At 36.1% G+C, this 13,330-nt stretch overlaps 1 protein-coding gene across 1 annotated transcript in view; it reads right to left on the bottom strand.

Annotated features, from left to right (window-relative positions):
* LOC134677804 (uncharacterized) overlaps positions 1 to 12,400 on the bottom strand; it is a 42,600-nt gene extending 30,200 nt beyond the window's left edge. Inside the window, exon 1 of the mRNA XM_063536232.1 lies at positions 12,163 to 12,400. The gene's annotated coding sequence lies outside the window, so the exon portion shown is untranslated. The remainder of the gene's footprint in view (positions 1 to 12,162) is intronic.
* Between the last annotated feature and the right edge of the window lie 930 nt (positions 12,401 to 13,330).

Raw genomic sequence — 13,330 nt, 5'->3', positions numbered from 1 at the left:
AAACACAAACGACAAAGTATCGGAAATTGGAGTTTGTAATGGGTAAGTACTCTTTATCCTGGAGTCGATATCTTGCTAATTATGTAACCTATCGCATTACTATCAAGATATGTAACGTAAACAATAGTTTAGTTTTATATGCCTAAGTATGGAGTTCATCAAGCTAATACATTTTGTGTATTCGCGATATAACTGCCATTTTCCCCATCACCTGCATATCGTCCACCTGGCTAAAACTGCCAGGTGGATGAGATTTTGCGGCAGGTTAATGTCACTGATACCACAACTAATACTCGTAACTATATAATTATATAGCGGTTATATCGCTTTTGTGTGTTAATTTAGGAATAAAAACTATCCTGTCTGTTAAAACTGCATATTATTGAAATTTTTGTACTTTTGTCTTAAGTCTCGTTAACCTGTCCAAAAAAGTCAGGTGAATGATGCAATGGCAGGTGAACGAAGCGTCCTTCACCTGCAATATGACAGGTGATCGATAATTATTTAAAATCCACGTTACATATACTCAAACTAGATTTGTGACGTCCCACGGGAAAAGGTACCTTATGAGGGTTTTTAGTTTTAGACATATATTAAAATGTTTTGTAAAAAGTATAAGTATATGCAGATTAGTCCCGTTCTTGTCAAAACCCAGTTCTGATGATGGGATCTATGAAGAATCGAGGGAACTCCTCAAATCTTAAAGGCATACATATAGTGATTTTTGTGTTTTTATTTACAAATCAAGCATATACATTCACAAAAGTGACATTGGATGAAGTGGAACTGCTGATGAAGATCAGAACGAAACTATTCAACGACGCATAGTTCACGTTTGGCGATTTGTCCTCTTCGTTATGTTTGTTAAGCAAGATAAGTTTATAAGCTGCATTTTTGTCAATCTCGAGTTCTGATGATGGGATCCATGAGGAATCGAGGGAACTCCTCAAATCTTAAAGGCATACATATAGTGATTTTTGTATTTTTATTTACAAATCAAGCATATACATTCACAAAAGTGACATTGGATGAAGTGGAACTGCTGATGAAGATCAGAACGGAACTCTTCAACGATGCATAGTTCACGTTTGGCGATTTGTCCTCTTCGTTATGTTTGTTAAGCAAGATAAGTTTATAAGCTGCATTTTGTCAATCTCGAGTTCTGATGATGGGATCCATGAGGAATCGAGGGAACTCCTCAAACCTTAAAGGCATGCGTATAGTGACTTTTGGATTTACATCAGAAAATCAAGCATTTTCATTAAAAACTGTCGCATTTGATGAAGTGGAACTGCTGATGATGATTAGAACAGAACTCTTCAACGATGCATAGTACACGTTTGGCGATTTAGATTTTGACTTGGATTGGGACTGGGGCTGGGACCCGGACCCAGACTCGGGCCCGGACTCGGACCCGGACTGTGACTCGGACCCGGACCTAGACTCAAACCCGGAGTCGGACCTGGACCTGGATCCCGGCTCTTATCTGAACCTGAACCCGGACCTAACCTGACCTGACCTTGCACCAAACCTGAGTTCCACTAGGTACTGCGAGGGTTCAACATCAGCTCTATCTTGGGTACTGCGCTCCGAAGTGCTCATGCATCAAGACGTGTCGAATGACCAAAACAGCATGTGTCTATGTTGCATCAAACCTGAGTTCCAGTAGGTACTGCGAGGGTTCAGCATCAGCTCTATCTTGGGTACTGCTTTCCCAAGTGCTCATCAAGACGTGTCGAATGACCAAAACAGCGTGTGTCTATGTTGCACCAAACCTGGAGCACATCAAGGCTTTTAATAAATTGCTGCAAGAAAATCAAAATTTAGAGGAGCGATGCAAGTCATTACTTAATGGAAATATTTGTAATTGTGGCCAAATGCCACCAGCAAAAGTTGTTGAAGCCGATGTGGCCCTCAACACTTCTAGGCCAGCTGTACCAGTAGTCACACAGCCCCCTAGAGCAGTCAGTAAGACTGTTGTTTTTTCAGATCAGATTGGGCTAGGAATGGGCCCATTATTAAGCTACAGATTAGAGCAGAAAGTCTCAAATTACTGTTATCAAAACATTACTTTGTCTCACTTGTGTGACCTTATTTCAAAGGGATGTTATGATAGCAGTACTACACTTGTAATTTTATTAGGAAATAGCCTTAATGTAGATAAGCCTAGCATAGATAAGTTGATGTCCACTTTAAGTATTATTGAAAAATCTGGTGTGGGGAAAATCATTTTATGTGCACTGCCTTATGCAGAGAATATGTCTTATGACTATAATAGTAAAGTAGCACACTACAATTCTTTGATGTACCATGCCATATCTGTCAATAAAAAGTACCATTTCTTTGACTTAAATAAATTCATTGAGCGCTTCATGCTAGCTCCAAGGAAGGTATTTCTGCCAAAGAAATATTTTGTATACCTAGTGGATTTATTGGCCTATAATATTGAGCCAAATAGATTTAGTAGTGTTATAGCTAATTCTCAGTCAGCTGACAAAGTCAAGGACCCCATGCCAAATTTAAACTAGATTGTAAGACAGCGGAAAAACGCCTGAGTATGAATATTATTCACCAGAATATTCAGGGTTTTTCCAGCAAAGAATTAGAAATAGGTTTATTTTTAGATAATAATAATGTTGAAGTTATGTGTATCACTGAACATTGGCTGAAAGATGGGCAGTTTTTATTTGATTTTGTTAACTTTAAATTAGTCAGTTTTTTTGCTAGACAGTCTGCTGTTCATGGTGGTTCCCTGATAATTGTTAAAAATTGCATGAAATCTAAAGAGCGTAAAGATATTGTAAATTATTCCATAGAAAGAATTATCGAAATTTCCTGTGTAGAATTAGAAAAATATATTATTGTATGTGTTTACAGACCACCATCAGCTGACTTCAGCACATTTGAAACTACAATGGAAAGTGTGCTGAAATTAGTATGTAAGGGCCAAAAACATGTTATAGTCTGTGGAGATTTTAATGTTAACTTGCTCGAGTCCTCTAGTAACACTGTTAAAATGCTGTGTTTGTTTAAATCATTCAATTTATTTAACTTGTTTCTTGAACCTACTCGGGTAGGGGTAACTAGTGCAACATGTCTGGATAATATATTTTGTAATTGTGAATGTATAGATAAGCAAATATTTAACTGTTTTTATTCTGATCATAGCGGTCAAAGGGCTGTTTTCTTAAGCGATATTCGTGATACTCCACAAACAATAACATATAGACCCATTACTAGTAGTCGCTTGGAATTATTCAAAAATGAAATTCAAAAAAGTCTTTGTAGGTTACCATTTTCACATTACAACTGTAATAATTTGTATGAAGATGTTTTTAACGTAATTCTTTATCATTTTAATCAAAATTTCAGTATGAAAACTATTAGTGGGTCAAAAACTAGAACAAAGTTTAGTGAATGGGCTACTGCAGGCATTTATAAAAGTAGAAAAAGGCTTTATGAACTTTATAGTGAGAGAGAGCTGAACAAAAATACAGATTTCCTGGACTATGTGAGGAACTACTCAAAAATCTTCAAGAGAGTGTGTTTAACAGCCAAAGCAAACTATACAAGTTCTAAACTGAAAGTGTCGGACAACAAAGTGAAGACAACATGGAATATTATAAATAAGGAAGCTGGTAAATGTAAATCACGCGATTGTCAAGTCAACATTGTCTCGGATAAACAACAGACCATGTCAAACAACGATGTTGCCTCGGCATTCGAAGATTATTTTTCTAAAATAGCTATTAATACCACGAAATGTCTACATTCATCTTCGTCTCGAGCTCATTCCTTACTTTGTGCTAATGTTAAGAAATGTAATATTAACTTTGAGTTTAGTCTAGTAGATTCAGCAATTATTGTTAAAACATTCAAGTCACTCAATTTAAAGAAAACGGAAGACTTATGGGGAACATCCGTTAGAGTCATTAGTCATGTCTTGGACGTAATAGCGCCTTACTTAGCCGTAATTTATAATATTTCAATTTCACAAGGAGTCTTTCCAGATCTTATGAAATATAGCAAAGTCATACCTCTTTTTAAATCGGGTGATTCGAGTGATATGGCTAATTACCGTCCAATATCAATACTTCCTGTACTAAGTAAAGTTTTTGAAAAGTTAATGTTAAATGATCTACTGGGTCACTTCAACAGACATACTTTACTCACAAGCAATCAGTTTGGTTTCACAAAGGGCCGTTCCACGACCGATGCTGCTTCGGTACTTATTAAACATATTTATGATATTTGGGAAAATTCTTGTGATGCAATTGGCATATTTTGTGATCTTTCTAAAGCATTTGATTGTGTGGATCATGGAACGCTCATTTTGAAATTAGAACACTATGGTCTGTCAGTAAATGCCCTAAACTTTATGTCTTCTTACCTTAGCAACAGAACACAAACAGTTGTTGTAAACAAAACCCGGTCTAGCGGTACTGTAGTCCAGTTAGGAGTGCCACAAGGTTCTATTTTGGGTCCATTCCTGTTTTTGGTTTATATAAATGATTTGCCATGTGTAGTAGAAAATCTTTGTGAAATTGTTCTTTTTGCTGATGACACATCATTACTTTTTAAGGTTGATCGTAAATCTACCGATTACAGTGTAATTAACAGCACACTCGTTAATGTACTAAACTGGTTTACTATGAACAATTTGCTTCTTAATGCTAAGAAAACTAAATGCATTCGATTTTCTTTGCCGAATGTTAAACCAGTCGATACTAAGATACTTTTGAATAATGAATGCTTAGAGATGGTAGATAAAGCACTGTTTCTTGGTTTAACATTGGACAAAAATCTACAATGGAGTCCTCATATAAGAACACTAGCAAACAAATTAAGTTCGGCCGCTTACACTGTGAGGAGAATTAGACAATTGACTAATGTTGAGACAGCTCGCCTTGTTTATTATAGTTATTTTCATAGTGTAATGTCATATGGTATTCTGGTTTGGGGCAAAGCAGCTGACATACAGACTATATTTGTCTTACAAAAGAGAGCCATTCGTTCTATATATAATTTAAGGGTGCGTGAATCATTAAGAGAACTTTTTAAAGAAATTAATATTTTAACTGTAGCTTCCCAATACATATATGATAGTATTATTTATGTTGTTAAGAATCTAGACTCCTTCACTAAGAATTCTGATGTCCATAACTATAATACTAGAAATAAAAATAAGCTTGCTATCAGAAAGTTTCGTGTTCGTAAAGTACAGAAGTCATTCGTTGGGCAATGCATTCATTTTTATAACAAGTTACCTGAGGATGCTTTAAGATTACCCTTTCCAGCTCTTAAGAATTACTTAAAAAAGTCATTGATGTTGAAGGCTTATTACAGAGTCGAGGACTACTTGACAGACAAACATGCATGGTCCAAACCAGAAACTGTAATAACGACAAGTAGCAATTAAAAACATTGTATTATGTGTAGAGTTAAAGGTGACTCAGCTCAGGTAAGAAAGCACATCAAATTGTATGAAAGCATCTCATAACAATCAGTTAGATTCATATAATATGTATTCTCATTTCTTTTATTGATTTTATTTTCTTTTCCTTTTGTAAGATTTGATTTGTTTTCTGAAAGAGCTACGTATTTGTGATTTCATGTGCATATATGTTTATTTTTTATATCAAATTCTATAAAGTTATGTACTCACTGAGTATAATTGCATGAATTCTATAGTAATTTAAATTGTATTAATTACTCGTAATGCATGTTAATTATAAGATGTAATAATGTTTTGAAAAGATGTGTCCCGCCGAGTTTGTTGCCGGTCCCATATTGGGATACCCTCCTCCAATTGAGGGGGGATTTAAATCTTCTCGGGGCAGAGGTGTACGGTTGGAGCCGGTAAAGGTTTATTTGACGTTCATAAGCGCATTGTAATATGCCTACTTGAATAAACTATTTTTTATCTTTTTTATCTTATCTTTACCTGAGTTCCACTAGGTACTGCGAGGGTTCAGCATCAGCTCTATCTTAGTAACCACTTTTCCAAGTGTTCATCAAGACGTGTTGGATGACCAAAACAGCGTGTGTCTATGTTGCACCAAACCTGAGTTCCACTAGGTACTGCGAGGGTTCAGCATCAGCTGTATCTTGGGTACTGCCCTCCCAAGTCCTCATCAAGACGTGTCGAATGACCAGAACAGCGTGTGTCTATGTTGCACCAAAACTGAGTTCCACTAGGTACTGCGAGGGTTCAGCATCAGCTCTATCTGGGGTACTGCTCTCTCAAGTGCTCATCAAGACGTGTTGGATGACCAAAACAGTGTGTGTCTATGTTGCACCAAACCTGAGTTCCACTAGGTGCTGCGAGGGTTCAGCATCAGCTCTATCTTGGGTACTGCTCTTCCAAGTGCTCATCAAGACGTGTTGGATGACCAAAACAGCATGTGTCTATGTTGCACCAAACCTGAGTTCCACTAGGTGCTGCGAGGGTTCAGCATCAGCTCTATCTTGGGTACCACTTTTCCAAGTGCTCATCCAAACGTGTCGAATGACCAAAACAGCGTGTGTCTATGTTGCACCAAACCTGAGTTCCACTAGGTACTGCGAGGGTTCAACATCAGCTCTATCTTGGGTACTGCGCTCCCAAGTGCTCATCAAGACGTGTCGAATGACCAAAACAGCATGTGTCTATGTTGCATCAAACCTGAGTTCCAGTAGGTACTGCGAGGGTTCAGCATCAGCTCTATCTTGGGTACTGCTTTCCCAAGTGCTCATCAAGACGTGTCGAATGACCAAAACAGCGTGTGTCTATGTTGCACCAAACCTGAGTTCCACTAGGTACTGCGAGGGTTCAGCATCAGCTCTATCTTAGTAACCACTTTTCCAAGTGTTCATCAAGACGTGTTGGATGACCAAAACAGCGTGTGTCTATGTTGCACCAAACCTGAGTTCCACTAGGTACTGCGAGGGTTCAGCATCAGCTGTATCTTGGGTACTGCCCTCCCAAGTCCTCATCAAGACGTGTCGAATGACCAGAACAGCGTGTGTCTATGTTGCACCAAAACTGAGTTCCACTAGGTACTGCGAGGGTTCAGCATCAGCTCTATCTGGGGTACTGCTCTCTTAAAGTGCTCATCAAGACGTGTTGGATGACCAAAACAGTGTGTGTCTATGTTGCACCAAACCTGAGTTCCACTAGGTGCTGCGAGGGTTCAGCATCAGCTCTATCTTGGGTACTGCTCTTCCAAGTGCTCACCAAGACGACTCGGATGACCAAAACTGCATGTGCCTATGTTGCACCAAATCTGAGTTCCACTAGGTACTGCCAGGGTGAATAGACAGTAAGATTGAATGTTTACTTATTCACAGAAACTTGTTGTTAAATTGGGAATCGAATCGAAGGTGAGGTGGGTCAGAATCCAAAATTTTAATCATCGTGGTGGACAATAAGGTCCCTTTTTACAGAAGATGACACATTTTTCGATTATTTTTAGAAGGCATTGAAAATGATGTGGTGGACAGGTGGATGACACTCATTACAGGTGAACGATGACAAGAAACCAGGTTAACGGCAACGGACACAGGTTAATGACGCCTCTCGATAACCTGTCAATATTTTCATTGGAATTTGTACTTATTTCTCGATAACCTGCTTCTACTATCGATAACCTGGAGACAAAATATCTTTCACCTGTCCTTGATATCATTAACCTGAATTTCAAACGCCTATATCTCCTAAACTAATTGAAGGAATTGCTTCCCTTCCACATTTTCCAATAGTTAAAGTTGCCTTTTAACGATCCCAATAAAAAAAAATGCGAAAATGCAAAATTTTTGAAAAACGTTAACGTTAACCTGGCGGTGCCAACTTTTTGAGAAACGACCTTTAGCGTTCCTAGTTTAACATTATTTGTACCGATTTTCATTTTGTTTTGTTTTTGTTGTCCTCATGTGTGTGTTTTTCTTATTTTATTTTCCGCAGAGAAAGATTTTTGAAATGAGCACAAATAAGTATTTGAACACACTTTAACATAAACAGCAATTGAACAGTGGGAACATATCATTAGTCATAATTCTGAAATCGTTAACTTTTCAGGATGTTCGTAAGGTATCCTATAGATAGGTTACGTTAGGTTAGGTTTGTTATGGCAATCCTGAAAAGTTACGCGTTTCTGAGAAAAACAAACTATGACTTAACGAAAATGCGGACAAACAATACATTATGACTTAAGACTTTTGGGAAACAATGGAGACCCAAATATTACCCAGAAAGAAAAATGAGGGTACATTTGTATGGAGAAACGGCCGTCGCCTGTCCTCTTAATAAAAATGATGCAATTAAGTAGTAAGGTAGCCTATAAGTGAATCTAGTGATAAAATTCAGGTAGGTATATCATAACAAGCCATCCTTCAAACGAGTTTGCAAATTTGCTATATTGCACATTTTGTCGGCCGATTTGTTTTGAAGTCTGAAAGCCTTCAACTTTTTTAGCACAATTATATCAACTTCATTTTGAACTAAGTACCGTAAAATGGGGTGAGTTGGCTGAAATTTGACTTTCAAACGTCGATAAAATTTTATTTTTACATGTGAAAACTGAATGGTGTATATAATAAGTGGTTCAGACGTTTGTATTTTATTTTGGGTAGTTCCATTTCATAACTTTGACGATAAAGAGGAAAACCCATCTCACCCCGTAGTGCCTCGTATTTGGGGTGAGAGGGTTTTTCATACAAAGGTGATTTTGGAAGATTGTTGGATCGATTTTTTATTATTATGCGTATTACTATAGTCCCATTTTAAATTGGAATACCGTATTTTTGTAGCAGTAGCCTAAAAATCCCTTCTCACCCCCCTCTCAAACCTTCTCTCCCCATTCATAACCCAACTCTCCCCGCGAAACCTACTCATCCCGTTTTACGGTAACTAATAAACGAAGTAAATGGATTATTCAATGTTAATGTCATTATTATTTATTGATATTCGCGATTGTACACAATAACAGCTCAATCACAGTATGCGTTATTCTTCACAGTCATTAATTCTTCACAATCTTAATTGTTTCTTCCTATTCGCCATTCTACATAATACCGGGTGTCGCCTGTAATACGAGCAAAAAATTAAACTGTAGGCTGTACTCCTTATACTGACAAACATTTGTCCAGCATATTTTAAAAATAACTTGTGCTTTGATTTTTAATACACTTTAAAGTTCTAAGACTCAATGTATTGCGAATTTTGTTTGTTAAGGCATGACAAGCAACGTCAATCACAAATGATATGGCATGGCGATGGCGTCCATTGAAGATAATATTTATTTTGTGAGAAAAATAGTAAATATGTACTTCATAATTTTTAAAACTTGTTTAACAAAAATGTTAACGTTTGAGGAGTACAATCTATGTTTTAATTATTTGCTCGTGTTACAGGCCACACCCGGTATATTTTTATATTTTTGTTTTATTTATTTAGTGTAATATCGTTAACGTAACTTAATAATTATCGTTATGTAACCTTATGTAATTAATGTAACATCGCTATGATTGTTACCGTTCATTTAAAATAGGGGTTGGTACAAATGAATGAATGAATGAATAATATTTATTTCAGGACTAGTCCCATATACGTGCCCTTAATTCGCCTTTAGTCATAACTTCGCCTGAACTTACAATAAATCATAAATACAACACAAAAAACGATTAACATTTTCCTTTTTTAACCAAACAGACTTTAAAAAAGCGAGACCTACAATTAAATCCAGCCACATCCAGCGGTGCGTGTGCGTGTGGTATAACATGGGCATTTCGTAATTCAAAATCAGGATTTGCAATAAGTTTTAGTTTAATTTTCATAATTAATAAAATTACTTGGCGAAGTTGGGGACAGGTGGCGAAATTGTTTTTTTTTGTTTTTTTTTACTTATGACTTTCCTGTAAAACCACAAAAATACATGTTGGAAATTATAGTTGGTCAAACCAATTTGTCAGTCAGTAAGAACCAGGAAAGCTATACTCATCGTTTTCTTTTGGGTGCTAGTACAAGTGTAAGACAAAGATAGTACATATATGATTCTCTCTGTCTATGTTTGAAATGAGACAGTACTTTGACAAACTATACATTACAATAAAATGAGGATGTCGAGTTGTTTTTCCCCTGGACAACTAACCGTAACTATGGCAACAAGTGACATTAAAAACTTGATTCAACCATTTACAAAATGCCAACACGAAAACAGTTGTTCTTAATAGACTATAAAAATCTAGACTAAGGCTGACTGAGATAGATCCTTCGCCTACTTTTTAGTACTTAAAGATGTTCTGAGTGCACTTAAAATAATTACTGCGTACAATCGTAGAGTTCAAGCGCTGGTGACCTAGCGGTAAGAGCGACTTTCAATCCGGAGGTCGCGGGTTCAAACCCCGGCTCGTACCAATGAGTTTTTCGGAACTTATTCATATTCATAATAATATATTACATGTTGTTTTTCGTAATGACATTAAAAATTAAAAAAACAAATAAAAATTAACAATTAAGTTAATTAAACCCAATAAGTCAGTAAATAAGAACAAAAAAACTAAATTCATCTCTTTCTTTTGGGTGCTAGTACTAGCTAGCGTAAGACAAAGACAGTACGATTCCCTCTGTATATGCAAGGGTGCGAAACCCCTCCCTTCGGGCAAACTCGGCTCCGTTCGGCTCAGCATTGCTCCGAGCAATTATTAACCCAAACAAAAATCCCGAAGTCAGAAGTGTCTCCCCACTGACGCCGTGCAAGAGTTATTTTAAACGTCAAACTTCTATGAAATTAAGACTTATAAATAACACTTGCATTGCGTGTGCTATCAAAATCGTGGCAGACTTAGAAGTTAGACCAAGAAAAGTCTGCAGCCATTTTGATAGCCGACGCAATGCAAGTGTTATAGATACGTTATAATTTCATAGAATATTAAAATAACACTTGCACAGCGTGGGCTATCAAAATCGCTGCAGACTTTTCTTGGTCTAACTCTACCTCGGTATAACTCTATCAGCATTTCCGAGTTTATTATTCATTTTTTTTATCTTTTATTAAATCATAACACGGAAGCGTACATACATTTAGGTCTAGTGACTTAACCAGTTTGCCATTTATTTTAAGACAACTTTTCTGACAATTCTGACCCTGAAAACGACTATAAATAATTAAAAAACTTGCAGCAATTGAATTGCATTAGCAAAATAACAGCGAGAACGAGAAATATTCGGAAAAGATAACATGCTTAGATCAGTCTTAATGCGGACAGCAACAATTTTTTGATAATTTTAATAACAAAACATTGACATTTGACATATCGCTCCTTGAGAAACATAGTGTCACTATACAAAATTAAGAACCATTCGAATAGTGACGTTGTTCCATTTTTGAAAAGTTTGATATTGTGAGAGACTGATACAGAATGCTCCGATTTATTGATGATTTATATTAATTCATTTCACTTTTATAATTTTTTTATGTTCACCTAATCAAATAATTAACCATATTAGAACATTCCTGAGAAGGAACTCTACTCGGGTTCTCGGTAGTAGAGACACGTTGTATAATTTAATGATTTTTTTTTTTCGAATTTTTGAGATAAGATTACGAGATTGACGGAATTTTGTTAAAAAATGTTGTGTCTCTCGTGACTATTGTCATGAGTTCTTCACGAATATTAAGTGATGACATAATGTCAAGTGACAAAACAAAACAAAACCAAAACAGTAATTTAAAGGCGCGGGCGCAGATCATTTTTAAATAAAAAAAACAACTAGAAGATCCGGGAGGAACATTGCAGGACATATTATTTTCATTAATACCGGTTAAAATGTATAGGCACATAACGATTCTGAATACTTATTAATAGACAAAAAATAAAAATAACGTTGCTACGGTATTTTTGACATACTATTTATTTATTATATTTTATTTTTGATTTTCATCTGTTTTTATAATAACTGATTTCAAAATTATGGTAATGATTTAAAAAATAACAATATTTTTTAAAGTAGTAATGGGTTTTTATAATTCGACTTTAAATTATACAAAAATGTCAAACACAAAGCGCCAGCAGCTAATATAATGTAAGGAAATCCCTGACCCACTATTTTAACTTAAGATGTAAATTATTATAATGCAATTAATATAATTACATACTAAAAACCAATTAAAAAATAACACCAACCTTACACTCACAATAACCATAAACTTAAAACTCTAAACTGACCTATTTCACGAAAAAAAAAAACACAGCACTCAGAACGTCATATTTCGAACGCGTCCTAACGTTATTTTTTTAAATTTCGAAACACGCGCCGTTGCGAAAGAACGCGAGATCGCGACTGCGGACATTCAGCCGCAGCACCCGTGGTCCGTGGCCTTAAGGATAGATAATCTAACTCATTAATGACAATTAAGCAATAAAAACAATAGTGACGGTTTATGGATGCGTAATCATAGTGGACGGTGCGGTGGTTGTTGAAATTAATTAAAAAATTACCTTTGTAATTATAGTTTTAATCGGTACAAAGTTAACAAACATTAGATGAAAATATTATGTTTTAAAATCAGCTTCTCTCGATTCTCAGATGACTCAATCTAGTTGACTTGCAGGTGTCCGCACCTGCAATAATATGTTACCTACTCTAAAACAAGTGACACGCTCTTATGGCTCTACAAATAAAATCGTGTCAGATATTTTTGCGGCCTTCTTTGTGTAAGATATTATTGCAGGTAACTGTCCCTATAATACGATATAGAAAAGCACCATGCCAGTATTAATGGGACTGGATTTGGATCCGTGAAACCATTCGTAGGAGTCGTATGAAAAACTTAAATTAAGGATTACCAATTTTATTTCCTTTTCCAATAAAAAAAAAGAATTTCCCACTTTGGAAATTTTACATAAATTATGTAACAGAAAGGCCAATTCGAATTCATTCTGATGTCAGTGTAAGTATACGTTCGAATTGGCCAGTGTCATCTCATTGGGAAAGCCAGTCGGTCAATTTATACCCAATATACCCATGAATCTTTTATATTGGTGAGTGGCCGAATAGACTTTGCAATAATTTAGGCATAGGTACTTAAACGGCAATAATCAGACTCATATCAGGCTAGTATAAAGTGTTTCATTAAGAAAGTAGTTTAAGGACGTAAATCTTAAACAGGTTTATTAAGTAATTTACAATTAGCTCCGAATTCGAGGGTTAACCCAAGACATAAAGTAGACCGCCGTCACCGGTAATCGCATGTGTAGGAACCTCAGAGGTTCCAACCTGCACTGGCCGTTTCTTTGGCATATAATGATATACCATACTTAATGTCGACACGTCAGTTTTGACTGTTAGAAA

Source organism: Cydia fagiglandana, chromosome 27, assembly GCF_963556715.1.
Source record: "Cydia fagiglandana chromosome 27, ilCydFagi1.1, whole genome shotgun sequence".
Classification (NCBI taxonomy): Eukaryota; Metazoa; Arthropoda; class Insecta; order Lepidoptera; family Tortricidae; genus Cydia; species Cydia fagiglandana.
Note: the sequence above shows the minus strand (reverse complement) of the source record. Positions and strands in the feature narration are given on the sequence as shown.